The sequence below is a fragment of the Atractosteus spatula genome, chromosome 24 (genome assembly GCF_055471065.1).
Source record: "Atractosteus spatula isolate fAtrSpa1 chromosome 24, fAtrSpa1.hap1, whole genome shotgun sequence".
NCBI classification, from domain to species: Eukaryota; Metazoa; Chordata; class Actinopteri; order Semionotiformes; family Lepisosteidae; genus Atractosteus; species Atractosteus spatula.
In genome coordinates, this window is record NC_142729.1 from 8,016,854 (window position 1) to 8,034,201 (window position 17,348).

The 17,348-nt window shown below is 41.8% G+C and overlaps 2 pseudogenes across 1 annotated transcript; both read left to right on the plus strand.

Annotated features, from left to right (window-relative positions):
• Window positions 1–8,860, plus strand: part of LOC148815849 (uncharacterized) — a 55,826-nt pseudogene extending 46,966 nt beyond the window's left edge.
• A 3,038-nt stretch (window positions 8,861–11,898) lies between these two features.
• Window positions 11,899–16,637, plus strand: LOC148815850 (Ig lambda-3 chain C region pseudogene; annotated as a pseudogene). The gene is made up of 3 exons (XR_016086029.1): window positions 11,899–11,909; window positions 12,368–12,507; window positions 16,092–16,637. The product of XR_016086029.1 is annotated as an Ig lambda-3 chain C region pseudogene (transcript).
• Window positions 16,638–17,348: the final 711 nt, after the last annotated feature.

A 17,348-nucleotide genomic window follows, 5' to 3' on the forward strand; every position in this document is an offset into this window, starting at 1 on the left:
GCACTGCATTCTGTTTATTGATATACTGTATAGTGGAGAACAGTTCACTCTGCCACCACAGAGCAGGAAGATGCACTGAGACAGAGCGGACCAATAAAATACAGATTCACATAATCCACAGTTTACTGATATCATTAATCAAATGGGTGACTTACAGCACATGCAAATTGTTTAGACCACAAGCCTGTGTGGTTTGCATAAAGGGAGTCAGACAGTTTTAAATCTGAAGACTCATCGCCACTCTGACATTTTTTTCAAATCAGGAAAAGACATCAGCCATGGTGTCAGTCATTTCAGTCACCTGGATTATTTTATTCTACACTTACTGTATGGTGAGTCAAAGAAATATTTATCTACATTTAGTTCAAGTAGATAGGTGCGTCAGCATGCGAAGGCTGCAAAGGAACAAGTTAAAGGTTTATTCCATGCTGAAAAGAAAAGAAAGGAAACACGATGTTTCGGCAGTGGAGCCTTCTTCGGTTGTGAAAAATGTGTTTCCTTTCTTCTCTCTTCAGCATGGAATAAACCTATTAATTGTTCCTTTTTCTACATGTGTTTTGTATTTTCACTTAAATAAATATTACAATAAGATCTGTCTGATACACATTGTTTCTGTGTTGTTTCTGCAGGGACTGATGGTGAGATTACAATGACTCAGACTCCAGCCACACTGTCAGTGTCTCCAATCAGATATCAGTCTCCAATGCAGCGCAAGTCAGGATATACAGTGCCTTGCGAAAGTATTCGGCCCCCTTGAACTTTTCAACCTTTTGCCACATTTCAGGCTTCAAACATAAAGATATAAATTTTTTATTTTATGTGAAGAATCACCAACAAGTGGGACACAATTGTGAAGTGGAACGAAATCTATTGGATTTTTGAAACTTTTTTAACTAATAAAAAAACGAAAAGTGGGGCGTGCAAAATTATTCGGCACCCTTGCGTTAATAATTTGTAGAGCCACCTTTTGCTGCGATTACAGCTGCAAGTCGCTTGGGGTATGTCTCTATCAGTTTTGCACATCGAGAGACTGAAATTCTTGCCCATTCTTCCTTGCAAAACAGCTCGAGCTCAGTGAGGTTGGATGGAGAGCGTTTGTGAACAGCAGTTTTCAGCTCTTTCCACAGATTCTCGATTGGATTCAGGTCTGGACTTTGACTTGGCCATTCAAACACCTGGATACGTTTATTTGTGAACCATTCCTTTGTAGATTTTGCTGTATGTTTGGGATCATTGTCTTGTTGGAAGATAAATCTCCGTCCCAGTCTCAGGTCTTTTGCAGACTCCAACAGGTTTTCATCCAGAATGGTCCTGTATTTGGCTGCATCCATCTTCCCCTCAATTGTAACCATCTTCCCTGTCCCTGCTGAAGAAAAGCAGGCCCAAACCATGATGCTGCCACCACCATGTTTGACAGTGGGGATGGTGTGTTGAGGGTGATGAGCTGTGTTGCTTTTACGCCAAACATCTCGTTTTGCATTGTGGCCAAAAAGTTCGATTTTGGTTTCATCTGACCAGAGCACCTTCTTCCACATGTTTGGGGTGTCTCCCAGGTGGCTTGTGGCAAACTTTAGACGAGACTTTTTATGGATATCTTTGAGAAATGGCTTTCTTCTTGCCACTCTTCCATAAAGGCCAGATTTGTGCAGTGTAAGACTGATTGTTGTCCTATGGACAGACTCTCCCACCTCAGCTGTAGTTCTCTGCAGTTCATCCAGAGTGATCATGGGCCTCTTGGCTGCATCTCTGATCAGTCTTCTCCTTGTCTGAGCTGAAAGTTTAGAGGGACGGCCAGGTCTTGGTAGATTTGCAGTGGTCTGATACTCCTTCCATTTCAAGATGATCGCTTGCACAGTGCTCCTTGGGATGTTTGAAGCTTGGGAAATCTTTTTGTATCCAAATCCGGCTTTAAACTTCTCCACAACAGTATTACGGACCTGCCTGGTGTGTTCCTTGGTCTTCATGATGCTCTCTGCGCTTTCAACAGAACCTTGAGACTATCACAGAGCAGGTGCATTTATACAGAGACTTGATTACACACAGGTGGATTCTATTTATCACCATCAGTCATTTAGGACAACATTGGATCATTCAGAGATCCTCGCTGAACTTCTGGAGTGAGTTTGCTGCACTGAAAGTAAAGGGGCCGAATAATTTTGCACGCCCCACTTTTCATTTTTTTATTAGTTAAAAAAGTTTCAAAAATCCAATAGATTTCGTTCCACTTCACAATTGTGTCCCACTTGTTGGTGATTCTTCACATAAAATAAAAAATTTATATCTTTATGTTTGAAGCCTGAAATGTGGCAAAAGGTTGAAAAGTTCAAGGGGGCCGAATACTTTCGCAAGGCACTGTAGCTGGAAATTAATCTGGTACCAACTCCAGGCTGGTCACAGTCCTAAACTGCTGATTAAAGCTAGGGATGGGTGATTTGAGTTTCCAGTCGGGTTTCCAACTTGATTTAATGACAGCTGATCCAGAACTGTTTTTACCTTCAAAATCACTCCAGGACTTCAGGTGGAAAATGCAGGAGATTATTATTATCAGAAGTATAGAAGCTTTCACAGAGTGATACATAATAATAAGGAGAACAAAGCGATGCAATTAGTAGATGGGGATTATTAGGAGGCCAACAGGAAATTATACTAGGATGCCAGGGTAACACCCCTGCATTCTTCAAGAAACACCATGGGATTTCTAATGACCACAGAGACTGAGGACCGCAGTTTTACATCTCATCCAAAGAATGGCTCCTTTTTACAGTCTGGCATCCCCATCACTATACTAGGGCATTAGGACCCACCCAGACCACAGGGTGATTGCCCCCTGCTGGTCCCTTTAATATCTCTTCCAACAGCAATTTTAGTTTTTCCCAGGAATCTCCCTTCCAGCTACTGACGAGGCTCACACCTGCCGAGCATCAGTGGGCTCAGTTGTGAGTTGCAGGGTGATATACTCTTCTAGAGACTGAGAAAGGAAACATACAATGAGTCAAACTGCCAACCAGTCTTTATGCTTTTTTTAGGTTGACATTTTGGCTCCTTCTTGCTCATACTCTTGCTCATAATCCATCTCTATCTCATTAGGAGTGAATCTAATGTGAAGTTAGCCTGTGTTATTGTACATACTGTACTGTACGTCCTCGGTTCGTCTCGTACATCTGTATGTAGGATATTCTTTATTTTACCACTCCCCACCAGATTTATTCAGTTGTCAATACTTAGTAGTTACAAATGAGCTTCTAGATTCTTGTTCATTCCAGTGTTTTCTAACACAGAAGACTTTGTTCATCTCATTTCTTTCCTAACATTTGCTGTCGAATACTGTCTGTAAGGCTGTTCACTTTCATGATAATCTCTTTGTTTGCTTCATCCTCTTTTTCCTTTCACTTGAAAGGGGAGTTTGATCTCTTTTTTAGATTTTCCTTTGCTTGACTGGATTGTTTTTACATAGCTCAGTAATAAAAGAGTTAAAGAGCAGGAAAAACAATGTCTTACATCAGCTATTCCCAGATTTCTGCACATCATTTGAACATGATCGTCATACCTGACTTCCCCAACTTCCACAGCAATACTAACTATGGGAGAAAGCTGTCCTAGAAGATAGCCTTACTTGGAGCAGGGGAGGAGTGCTGGTGTCATTCATGCCTTTTCACCTCTGCTCCTCTTGGGAAGAGTGCCAGCCTTAAGCCTAAAACTTTGGCCTAAAAAGCACATCACTCTTCAGCCCCTTCCTCATTCATAACTGAGCTTCAGGTCCCTCTCTGTGTGCACACTCTATGATGGCCCTTAACAATGACCAGGATTACACAGCCCATTCCAGGTGCACTTCAGTGTAAATAACCCGACCTGAGAAAGCCTCTTGCCTTTGCATCCGGACTGTGTTCCCTGATCTCCCTTCAGCTCTGATCTCTGTGTGTCACTTGACTTTACCCCTGGCTTTTAACTTGACTGAACCTCACCCTGTCTCCTGATCAGCCCTTGTGCGTGACTACAGCGCCTCCCCAGTGACCCCCCACTTGTTTCGTATTACGACCCCGGACTGTGGTTACCAGCATCCTGCAGGTCTACCAATCAACCATGACCCAGGAAATTCCATGTGAGCTGTGACCTGTGGCTGATGTGAGAGCAGCCCCTGACACAACATGATTCTCTGATGAAACTGTCAAGATCCTTCCTAGAATGTGTGCTGGACGTCACCCAGTTGGATCAGCTTCAGCACCATGACTGAATAGCTGATTATAGACCCACAATGCCGTGAAGTGAAAGGGTTTGTTACAACCTGATGGATCATAATGACTGTGTGGCAGCTCGTTTTTATTTTACTTTCACCCGAGAAAAATCTGAAATTGAAAGCATTTGTTTGTTATGCTTGGTCTGGAAGAATCTCCATTTCTCTTCCTCTCATTCGTCTTCGATGTCTGGGCTCTTGTGCAGAAGCCAGGTGTTTGGTGTCTCTAACCCTCCTGGCTGCCTCACACACCAACTGAAAGGGAGCCCGAGTGTAAATAGGGAGGATTGCCCTCTAACACAAGATCAGGCTGCGGGTGTTAAAAGTGAAAGTCTGGGAGGATGAAAGGCGCTGGAGTGTAACGCTCTGTTAAGCTCATGCAGTTCCCCCAGCACAGCGCGAGGCAGCCTGTGAGGCAGAACTGGGGGAGATAAGCAGGGTTTCAGGTCAGGGTTTCAGGTCAGGGCTGTGAGGGGAGGCAGGTGAAGGCAGCGACCATCTGGCTGTGTGGTTTCTCCCTCTGCTGCTGCCCTGAAACTGACTGTCAGTCTGCTGCTCTGTGATTGCAATCTCTTCTTCTGGGATTGTTTCTTTACAGCCGTTCTGTGATTGTCATTCTGCCTTCGTTCTGTGGTTCTGCCGAAAGCAAAACAGACTGAATTAAACAGATTGAATTACAGGTAATTTAAAACAAATTAAACTGGATTTCACTGGCTTGTGAGCAGCAGTGTTGAGTAATTTATCTGTGAAATAACATGTTGGCACTGAATGTGATTAATTCTTTCTCACTTTTTGTTGAAATGTGAAATGAACTAACATACAGTATGTAGGTGACAATGCAAATTGATCTTATAAAGTGTGTCTATTATGAGGAGGCATGTTCAGCATATCATATTAAATGAACATTGTATAATTTATATCATATCTTTCTGGAAATTTTAAGGACATTTTCGATGAGAGTTGGCTTTCATTTTACTATATTTTAAAAGCATAATGTATATCTGACTGTATTGCAAATTTGTCCTCACAGCTCTCTGGTCCTGGGATGCCTTCTGTGTGGAGTCTGGATGTTCTCACTCTGATCAAGCAGGATTTATCCTTGTCCTCCAGTTCTTCTCGCCTTCCTGAACCCTGATTGCCGGAATAATCAATCTCTGCAAGTTATTGCCCCTGTCTGCTGGTATCAAAGTTTGATGTGATGGACTGGCATTCAAGCTGCTGTCCCTCCTTGCGCGTAGACCTCCAGATTAGACTCTGGACCAGGAATAAGAGACTTTCTGATGATGGATGGACTCAAAAGGATGTGTGATACAAGAACACAACCACATGCATATTGGTTGCATATTATCAGGTATGTCTGTTGTGGCGCTGGAGACATCAGTCTGAGATGTACTGTAAGTCTTAGTGATAATTATTTCAATACTGCACATCAATACAGCTTCTAGTCTAATAACAGAGAAAGAAAATTAAGTATGAATAAGAAAGAAGAACTGAAAGGAAGACATTGGCAGTGGAGGGCTGGGAAAGAGCAGTTTTGTGCAGGTTTTGTACAGCTGCGTATGAAACTTCACACCACTTTATTTTCACCGACACAACTGTTTGATTTATAATTAGAATTATTAGATGTCTTGATAGTGTAGCGGCGAGGCTTAATAATAAGGCAGAATTAAGTGTTTCTGAGCTTCCCAAATGAGGCCCCATTTCTCTGTTCATCTCTGTGGTGCAGCCACAGAGAAACTATTCATGCAAGATGATTTAAGGTTTCCTAGGACAGCTCCCAAAGGGGGATGCAAGTAGCTAAGCCTGGCTATCATGATCAATGGTCATCCATTGGCGCCTATCTGTCTAGGGAGTGCTAGTTGGACATCTGGACTGCATTCCTAAGTGTCAGGAGTAAGTGACTCATATCTCACCTTAATCAACCAGTCAGGGACTGGTAGGGCCGAGTAACCCACGTGGGACTCTGATGCCCATGGAACTTTCAGCCAATCGACGAGCTGAAGTTCCTCCAGGTAAAAACAGGCAACACAGAGAGCCTGGGAGATTCAGATTCAGATTCAGAAGAAAGGGAATTCAAAGGAGAATTCCAGGGCAGGACGGCTCAGGAGCAGAAGGCTCCCAAGGGCAGGACATTCTCGCAGCGCGCCTCCTGACCATCCTGAGACTCAGCCCGGACAACCACGGAACGGCCAGTGTGTCCGAGTGCCAGAACTTTCCTTTGTTCTAAGAGTCTAGAGTGGAGGTTGCCAGAGAGTAACCAGCAACAGGTCGGAACTGTGGACAGCTGAATCACTATTCAGAACTAGCTCTTCATCAGGAACGAACCGGTCCTCTTCCTGACTTACTGGGACCCACAGTCATCTTTTCTCCTGTGCACAAACTTTGCTAGTTAAAGCCAACACTAACTAGCCGGTCAGTGAGCATCAGCAGCGCACCGTCGCAAGCCGCACAGCACAGCCTGGCACGGAGCCAGAGAGCGCGGATTGGACAGCAACAGCCTGCAACTGTTCCTTTGTGCCCGCAGGAGATCTGAATCCCCAGAAATTGGATGAGTATTCAACTTCAATGCATTACAGCTCGAGAATTCAATTGTTATCCAAACCAGTTGATATCAATTTAATCCCTAAGAGTTATGTACTTGTTTTGAGTATCTAATGTAGAAGTTGTAACCAAGTTCATTTATGAAACGGTCTAAATGAATGATATACTGAACGTATGTCCTCTTGATGTGTAACACTTCGTAACTGATTGAATACATACCTTTTGTATTCTGATAACCCTCTCGATAAGATCTGTTAGGTTTATATGCATATTCTATGTATTAATAAATGTATCCTCGTGTATTAGTACCTGCGTGTGTGCGTTGTTTGAGTTATGTCGCATGGTTGGATTCTAAAGCCATCAAAAGAATCAACTTTGTGATTTACTGCTACAATTAATAATTGTCTCAGTAAATGCCCAAACCCTACAGAACTGGTGCCTTCAGAGAGCCACTATGATTACATATTTGGCGTCCCTGAACCGGTTATTTTTCCCTACAATAGGTACAGAAGATATACTGTAGCGCTTTATTGAGCAATCTGTGTATGTAAACTCATATATGTATATAGTGACATATATACTGTACATATATTATTGGCCCTGATGTGCTACTGCAGGCAGTGACAAGACATGAATTGTGCAGCTTGTGCCCTAGATGGGCTGCTGGAAAAGGACTTAGTGCTGCTGTATGCACATATGTTGCCTTTGTGTGGTTGTTTCTTCCCTGTAGTTGATCTTCCCAGTTAGATTCCTCACTGGGTCGCTGTCTGTAACCCTGTTAGCAGCAGAACCATGAGTCCCCCCACAAACTGGACTCCAGTGGTTTGGTGGTGAGCAACTGTGTGACAGAGAGTAGGATGTGGTAATAAAGCAGGGTCAGTCAGCAGGGCTTCGAAGTGTTGTGATTGCTTCTCTTTGGCTTCCTCTGCAAAAATTAAACCCAAGAGTGAGATTTTTTTTATGGGAACTAGAAGAAGCTGAAAATGTGAGAGATTAAGATCCTGAGGAGATATTTTGGAGACGGGTTGGAAACTGTGAATTGGCAGAACAAACTGCCAATCCAAAATGGAAACTCATGCAACAGAAAGACTGTAACCTCTCCCTGATAGGGAAGGTGCTGGTGATTAAAGTCAAGCTCTTGCCTATCTTGAATTTTCTAGCTCCCACCTTCTCAATCCCACACTGTTATGTGGCAGAGCTGGGGAGAATGATGTTTCATTTTCTATTGGTTTGGAAGCAGAAAAGACTCAGGAGGGAAATAATGTACTGTACAGGCCGCTACCCTTGGGGGGGAAGTTTGTCCCAGATGTTGCCATGAAACTGCTGTGCATCTTCCTGACCCCTGTACTGAGAGGTCTTGCGAGGGCACCTGAACCACAAACCTGGACTTATTGTATTTCCCCAGGTGTGTGGAGGTAAGGAGGTATCAGACCCAAGCTGGATGTCCCATTCTCTGAGACATGCCCTGCAAGTTACAGCACAGATAAAAGCTTTTTAAGATCTCATCCAATTGGTCATGATAAGATCCTCCATCTGAGACTGGAGATGAAATTATCTCTTCCTTACACACATTGAATTGATTTATTTATGCTTCTAGGATCTCAGTATTCTAAATGAGGTCGGACAAGTGTGAGGGATCATTTTAGCTCAAATGTCCCTTGATTCCTGTGTGAAATGTATCTTTATTTCTTTATGTCTGGTTCTCCCAAACCTCTCATTGCTGTCCTACGCTGAGAGACGATGTGTCTCTTCTCTCCAGTCTCACTCCATGTTGCTTTTCTCCCAGGTGACACTAGGCCCTCGCTGACATCCTGCCTCCCTCCAGCAGGGAGCTGTCAGAGAAGAAGTTGGCCACGCCACTGGGTCTGGCCAGCAGGGGCTTCCTGTCTGGCTGGAGCCTGTAGTGGACAGTGGACCAGCAAAGTCACCAAGACCCCCGGCCTCCTGGATGGCACTGGCCTGTACAGCTGGAGCAGCACCCTGACACTGTCAGTCTGGTCCTCAGTGGGCACTGTGGTCTGTGAGGCCACCCACAGCTCATAGACTCCCGTCTCATTACCCCTGAAGAAATCCGAGTGTACAGAATAGCCCAGCCCGGATTCCCAGCTTCATTCCCAGATTAGAACTGCAGATAGTGGTGTTTATCTATAACCTGTGCGTACTGTGATTCAGAAGCAGAAGGCTCTCACCCCCTCGCCTGTGTGGCCCTTCGTCTTGTGCCAGTGAGCTGCTTGTGTTAGACCCCTCTCAGAGCTCTGCTCATGTCTGAGTGTGGAAATGGTCTGTTGCTGCTAGTGACACAACAGTCAGAGTAATAAAGAGTTTTTGGATCATAAGCATCAATGTTCTGAGTATTATTGACAAACATTTTGTCTCATATTAGACTCCTGTAGCTAAACTGGTGGAGTTACTAATGATTTATTCTTCAAAATAAACAGGGTCACCATTCATCTACTGCTGGGGATCATTTTTACACAGTGTGCCAATGAATGGAGTTTAGAACAAAGGTTCAGGAGGGATGACAAGAGCCAAGTTCAATCAGACTCAGCTGTCAGTAATTCAAAATCACCTCTGATGTCAATTCCTCACCTAAAACATTATAAATACTGTACTGTATGTGATCCCCTTATCTCCCTCTCGTACATCTTTTTATATCCCTCCTTCACACCATCTCTACCTCTGCAGCTGCCCCTTGGTCACTCCTCACTCTGCAGGGGGTCCCTGCCTCCCCATCCTCTGGCCAAAAGGACCAGGACGATGAAGTCAAATTTTCACTGAACACTCCAGAAACCTTCTTGGGTGTTATTCCCTGTGGATATTCCCTTGTGTGTGTGCCCTGTGGTAAAGTTGGCTATGATACACACTCACACTCGGCTCATCCCAGAGTGAAGACTGACCCTCCGAGCAGCAGATTAAAAACGAATTACTGTCAAATGTGTGCTGCTGTACGGGGTACTACCTGTTAATGCAAATCATTTTAGGTTAGTGGATCACTAACCTCTTGGGATAGTAGATCAGTAGATCTGTAGATCAGTAGATAGTAGATCAGGAATCTGTCATTTACATGTACGTGCTAAAAGCTCTTCCTTTAGCCAGTTTTAAAGAATGATATGTGTTTTTGAAATTTGATTGTGTCTGATGTTCTTCAGTGTGAATTGACCCCAGACTATACCCCAATTTGCAATGTGACTCAATGGTTCTGAGCCACTGTTTTGTTCCTTTTGTATGAGGTCATTACAAGCACCTGAATGAATAAAACGTCGCAATATTCACAGATACCCTGAAAAATACACACACCTGTCTTCACAAAATTGCAGTGAAAGAGGTGTCAGACAATATTTTTAGAGCAGCAAAGAAAACATCAGCTTTGCTATATAAGAAATAGGTTTACAGAATTTTACAGTGCAATTTCTTCCAACTTGAGAAGGCTAGCCTGTCTGGAATACTACTTATGTATGATTCATAAACTGAACATTAATTAAATCCCAACCATTCCAGTTTTAGCCTTGAAACTTGAGAGTTCATCATTTTTCCAAACAAGGATTTGAGGATACAGGAAGAAAGCAGGAGACAGCTTCTTTAACAAACAATTGTGAAATCTATCTAGATTTTTCACATTCTTTTTTTTTTGTAACACTGAATATTTATCTTGATCACATTTTTTTAAGAAAAGAATTAGTTTCCATGTGAGAAAAATTATAGCTTTTCAACACATCACGTTGTAACATCTTGTACATCACTACACAGTATGTACACATACCAGGTGTTATACAATCTACTAAAACTACAAAATAGAAGATCAAGCCTTTTACAATCTCTCTTCCAAAAACAGACAGTATAAATTGAAGTTCACAGACAATGGTTCTGCAGTTTAATATGTGATCTTGCTGTTTTAGATAGTGAGGTTGCCTGAATGGCTTTTTACTGTTTGTAATCTGTGGTGCATTTAATTACTGTTATTTCAACTGTAGCCATAGTCAACAACCCATGTTAACACCTGTGTGCAAAGCACCAGTGAACTTACAATTTAAGAAGGGATTCGATGTGCACAGTTTCTGTGCTCTTGAAACACTGGCACTGGGCAGGAAGGCTGCAGGACTGTAAGATATATATTAATTGGTAAACCAGGCAGAAACCAGGGGGATCTGTTGGGAGAATCTTCTAGGATCACTTCAGTACTCCAGCCTTACAAGGGTTGCTTGTGTTCTTCACGGCTCTTACTCACTTCACAAGGGGAATGTTGTTTTGTTGGTCGTGTGTTAGGATAGGAAATGGAAACAAAGAGCACGCCTAGTCAAGGCAAGATCTGAATGAAATGCAGAAAGACACTGACCATAACATGGAGGAGGAATCTTTTGAAAGAGTCTTAATGGATTATGGATCAGATAGATAATCCAACCAGCAGTTTATTTTATTACTGAAGTCATCGTTAGGATCAAGGAGATTTATCACTTGGCAAGAGCAATGTTGTCTCTTGTATCCTAGAAGAGGATACTCATGAATTCAATGTCTTTGTTTATCCAGGATGAGGATGAATTAAAGGCCATTTCCTGACTTATTAACTTGTGGAAGTCGGACACATCATTGGATAAATACAAAGAGAGACATCATCACGGAGTCTTGGAGATCCAGCTTGATTTGATCTTTGTGTCAAATGAAATTAGTCTTTGACACATGGCTTCTGTCCAATTCATGCTGGACAGAGTGAGCAACACACAAGACAGGAGCAGACACTGGGCTAAAATTGTTTCTAAGAGAACAACAAGAATGCTGGACACATTCCATAAATCACGGAGTGACCTTTTGCTTTAGAACTTCTAATGAATCCTGAAGGATATTACAAAAAATGACTGAATGATCCTGAAACCCCTTGGTCCAAAGTCCATCCTTGACTGTATTTCATGGGAATAACTTACATTGGAAACTGCATTCTTTACTGACCTTTATATGGAACTGAAATCAATGTTTCATATTTGGAATGTGTGGTCTTTGGATGTTTTTTTAAAAACATTCTGGAGAATTATTATTTTTATTGGACTGGGGATTCATCTTGGAATACATTTCATCACAATCCTGAGGAAAGAGACATAAGTCACATGTGAGTCACGAATAGTCTGTGATCAGAAATGACCTCCAGGTGTTACACAATCTACTAAAACTTCAGCAGTGCATCTGGTGGATATACTGCGCTGCACAGATTTTACATTACAAATGCTTCTCTCAGCAAAGACAAATTAAACAACCTTGATTTATACATATACCCAGATACCTTTAATGAAGTTTGCTCCAGTCTTCTGAACTCTAAATAAACCCCAACTTTTCTTCTCTTAAAAGTGGTCATCAATTCAATAATACTTTGTTCTATTTTCATTGTCATTTGCTACATTTAACATGTATGATGTCTTTGAGGATATGAATGAGGATAATATTTAACTGTGAAACAGAAACCTGTGAAAGTCTCTCTGTAAGTGTCCTGCACTTCATCCATACTTGAATCCATAGGATAGTGATAGCCCTTGTGTTTATCCTTGAAAATAAAGTGCATTTAAAAATGTGATAAAGAGAAATAACATGTTATAACTGCAAAGCTTAAAGAAAAGCATTATTGGCAGTAGGCAGCGTGTTGAAGAGCAGGGTCTGCTCTCTGCAGCAGCAGGAGGTTTTTGTACAGCGTCTCTATGGCAGTGAAGCACTGTGGTACACTTTCGGACAAGGCACCAAGGTGGTGGTGAAATGTAAGTGACTTCTCTTCTTTTATTCAACTCTGCAGGCTTGTTTGTCTGCTCAAATGTTTTTGTGATGTTTTAACTGTGATCCAGTGTGCATTGTGCCTCCTAATCTTGGTCATTCTTAACTGATGTACAGTACAGAATATTTATGGTTGAGGAGGGAAATCTTGACAGGACAGAAGCTGCTTCAGTCGAGCTTCTTCTGCGGCATTTTCCTCTCTCATGATCCTCAATGATCTTGGGTGACCCAGTCTTCTGGGCTGGTTCATGAAATTAATGCTGATTCTTTCACAGGGAAAAGAAGCTTTCACACACTAACCCTCTTTGCAAAAAGATCTAAATGTAGAGTTTGAGAGTTGTTTTGGGCACTTAATGACAGAAATAAAAGAGGAAAAAGTCAAACTCAGTATGTTCATTTCTAAAAGAAGTATTTTAAACTGATCTGAACTGCAGCACAGTAATATCACCATGAACTAAACTGAGGTATTAAAGTATAGTGATTACAGAGAGCAGGCAGTGCACAGGAGAGCTGGGTGCTCTCTCTGGAGGTTCTTGTACAGCCTCTCTATGGTAATAAAACACTGTGGTGGACTTTCGGGCAAGGAACCAAGGTGGTGGTGAAATGTAAGTGACTTCTCTTCTTTCTCTCAACTCAGCAGACTTTTCTTGTCTTTTTAAATGTTTTTTTGATGTTTTAACTGTGGTCCTGTGTACTTTGTGCCTCCTGATCTTGGTCATTCTTAACTGATGTACAGTACAGAATATTTATGGTTGAGGAGGGAAATCTTGTCAGGACAGCAGCTGCTTCAGTCGAGCTTCTTCTGCAGCATTTTACTCTCTCATGATCCTCAACGATCTTGGGTGACCCAGTCTTCTGGGCTGGTTCATGAAATTAACGCTGATTCTTTCACAGGGAAAATAAGCTTTCACACAAATGTTCTTTGTTAAGAGATCTGAATGTACAGTCTAATTCATGCTCTTAATTATAGAAACAAAAGAGGAAAGACTCAAACTCAGCATGTTCACTTACAAAAGAGGTATTTTGAAGGAACACAGTAATATCACCATTTACTAAACTGAGATATTAAAGTTTTGGAATCCAAGTGATCATAGAGCGGGCAGTGCACTGGAGAGCTGGGTGCTCTCTCTGGAGGTTTTTGTACAGCCTCTCTACAGTAATAAAACACTGTGGCGCACTTTTGGACAAGGAACCAAGGTGGTGGTGAAATGTAAGTGACTTCTCTTCTTTCTCTCAACTCAGCCGACTTGGAAGTCCTGCAATTTTTACATTTTAGCAGTTTAGAATCTTTAATTTCTCCTGCAGCCAGACTGTCCTGTAACATTATACTTCAGAACCTGCTTACTTTTGAATCAGCTCTAGCCCTGTCTCTTCTGTGACATTTCCAGCTGTAATAATCACAATCACCCCTGTGCTGTGTTCAGGTTGGCTTTCAAAGTCTTCTCTGAACTTTTTGTTCAATCTTCCGAACTCTAAATTACTCCCAGCTTTTCTAGTGGTCATCAATTCAAAAATGCTTTTTATAGATGTTCAAACAGGGAAGAATGTTTCCACTCCCAGTGTCAGTGACTGAAATCTGTTTTATTGTTTTCTTATCCTTGTATTTTGTGCCAGGTTTCTAAAAGTAAATCAAGATCAGGGACTTCACTTACAAAATTTAATTTTCTATGCAGGCTAAAAACAAACCGCTAAAACTCCACTAATATTGGTGTTCCTAATACTAATGAATTCCTATTGCCAGTCAGATTTGACATAAAGACTGCAGTGAGTCTAATCACTGCAGTTCACGTTCAGACAGGACTGGTGAAGAAAACTGTTTTTTTCTTTTATTGTATTTACTCAGCAGAGAAAAAAAACCTCTTTAGACTCTAAAGTATACAATTTTTAAATATGATTAAAAGCAATTGCAAGGCAGTTTTGATCTTCATCAGAAGTAAGGCTATTTTTCAATACACCTTTACTGATCTATAGGCAACAGAATCTAACTGAACTGGAGGCTGCTGTCACTGTTGAGGCTGAGGTCAACTGGCATTTTAGAATTCACCCCATTTGCGATGGAATGGTTTTCTAAAGATACTGTTGCTTTTTCCTTAGACAGAGACATTATGTAAAGATAACTACTTCTACTACTTCCGGTAACACTAGAATAGTGTAGGAATTTACAAATCATCATCATTATTTTCAATATTAAATTAAATTAATTTCAGTTGATTAATCACCTTTGTTATAGTAGTAATTAAATTAATAATGATATTGATATTAGTATAATGCACTGCAGTATGTTCATATTAATATATTAAAATACTTGCAATCCACAACTGCTATCTTTAATTATCTATAAATGATCAAGTAATGATCAGATGGGCTGATGAAAAAATAGTATTTGAGAACGTAATCACAGACAAACTGCAGGTAAGTCTTTTATACTTTTTTTATGTGTAGAAATTGATGACTTCTAATGTACTGATCAGCACAGGATCAAAAGCATTGAAGTTATTTTATGAACCTTGTGAAAGTATTTTAATTTAAATCTTCAGGTTTTGTTGCAGCTGTTTCTTCAGACACATTTTCCTCTGCTGTGCTGCTCAGTAAAGCATGAAGTGGAACAAAGATGACAGACCTAACGCAGTTGTTTTATTAATAATGCCTAACGATAGTATTAGACTTTAATTTATATACAAACTCAAAAAATCATTTTAAGTGCTTATACATTGCAGGCATGTGTGTTTACATGATTCTTGTCACATTTTGTAACAAATGAAAATTATTCCAGCACTTCTCAAGTCCAGACCAGCATCAGCCTGTGCTTTTTTCAGTCTCTGCTAACAATTACCTCCACAGCTGAAGCTTAGTTTACAGCGCAGAGAAGTGACACTTACAGTATAATGTTTAATAAGATCCTGTGAAGTGATATATTAATGCAGATATATTAATACATGCTGTCTTTAAATTGAGAAGATTCTGCATTGGCTTATTTCAAGTCTTTCATGCAGACACTCCTCCTAAAATAATCACTATTTGTTGATTCTGAATTTCAGCAGCAGGTAGAATGGGGAGTTAGTTCACTTGGTGGCTCTGTCTAAGTGTCAGTGAACTCATTGGAAACTGGGCTGGCTGATTCAGCAGACCTGTTCTCTCTGTATCAGAGGCGAACAGGCTGCTCAGGGTCACAGCCTGGAGTCAAGGCTGGTCCAGGACACCTGGTGCCGAGAACTCAGGCGCCACGATTCCAGTGACGAGTCATCAGAACCTCAGAAAGGCTCCAAACAAGCAGAGACCTGTCCTGCTCACTAGGATACTTGTAGCACATTGATCTAAGGATGTCAAGGGGCTTCTTTGAAAGCATTCTCATTTATGATATGTGTAACTTTAAAATATGTATTGATGTTAATTGTTGGGTTTCAAAACTACAGATACAGGAGTAAAAGGAAACCTGATCTTTGTTTAGAAGCGCATGTGGTGTTTCTAGGAGTCCCAAAGTGCGGTGTGTGTTGTCAAAGTTAGTGAGGCTCAGTCTTCTGCTGTACACCAGTCCTGACTCTCTTCCCTGCTCTGTCTTGCTCTCTCCTAGCTGGCGCCACCGTGAAGCCCACAGTGTCGCTGTTCCCCCCGTCCCCCAGTGAGCTGTCCGCCAACTCGGCCACACTGCTCTGCCTGCTCAGCGGCTACTCCCCCGAGGGGGCCAGCGTGGAGTGGACGGTGGACGGCTCCAAAGTGACCAGCGGGGTCCTGACCAGCGCCGAGGAGGGGAGGGACGGCAAGTTCAGCCGCAGCAGCTCCCTGAAGCTGAGCAAGGCCGAGTGGGAGGCCAAGGAGGAGTACGTGTGCACGGTGACCCACGACAACTCGCCAGCCTCCTACAGCGTCCGCAGGAGTCAGTGCACGGGCGCCGCGGCGTGATGCTGTCCTGGGAGAAGAGGAGAAGAGCCGCCCTCCCCTCGGCCCCAGTGTGTCTGCAGATCCTGTCGAGCCATGCAGCAGCTCAGTAGCCTCGCATGTTAGTCTCAGCCTCCGGCCGTCACTAGAGCTTTTCTGGCAACTGGTGTGTGTTTGTGTAGTCTAGGACATATTTCATTGTTTGTTTCGCTCTAGATGTTCAAATAAAATATTGAAGTCAGAATCTGGAGTTGTGTCACTCTTTTTGTATGCGTTTGATTTTCTGAAAAGGAATATAAGATCTCCGGGTTGAGAAAGGCCCCAGTTTGACCCTGTGGCACAGAGAGCATCCATATCAAAGGTAGCTGGCAGCTCTTAACTGAAAGACAGGGGGTCTTCTTATTAAAATAAAAATAATAATTCAATTGATTTACCTGACATCTTCATCATCAAAGATACCCAAAAATTAAAGAACTTAAAAATAATAATAATAATAAACTTTATTTTAAATAGCGCCTTTTAAGGTGGCTTCTCAAAGCGCTTTACAGAATGACAACAACAATAAATAAAAAGAATACACAAGATAAAACACAATTACAATATACAGAGGAGACCATGGATGGTGGTACTAAGTATAGTAGGAGCAGAGGGGTAAAGAATGGAACCAGTTCAGAAAAGGCTCTTCTAAAGAAGAAGGTTTTGAGTCTGGAATTGAAGGAGATTAGAGAAGGTGACTCTCTGATATCCTTGGGAAGAGAGGATATCAAGTATTATCATACAGTACATAATAATATATAATATACATTATATAACATGATATGTAGAGTGGATGGATTAAAAAATCTTCTTTAATGGGTTATTATCAAACAATTCAGTGACAAAAAGTAGTGCAGCACAAGGGACAGAGACTTCAGTGAAACCGCAGGTCAGCTCGATGCAGAGTCGAGACAGC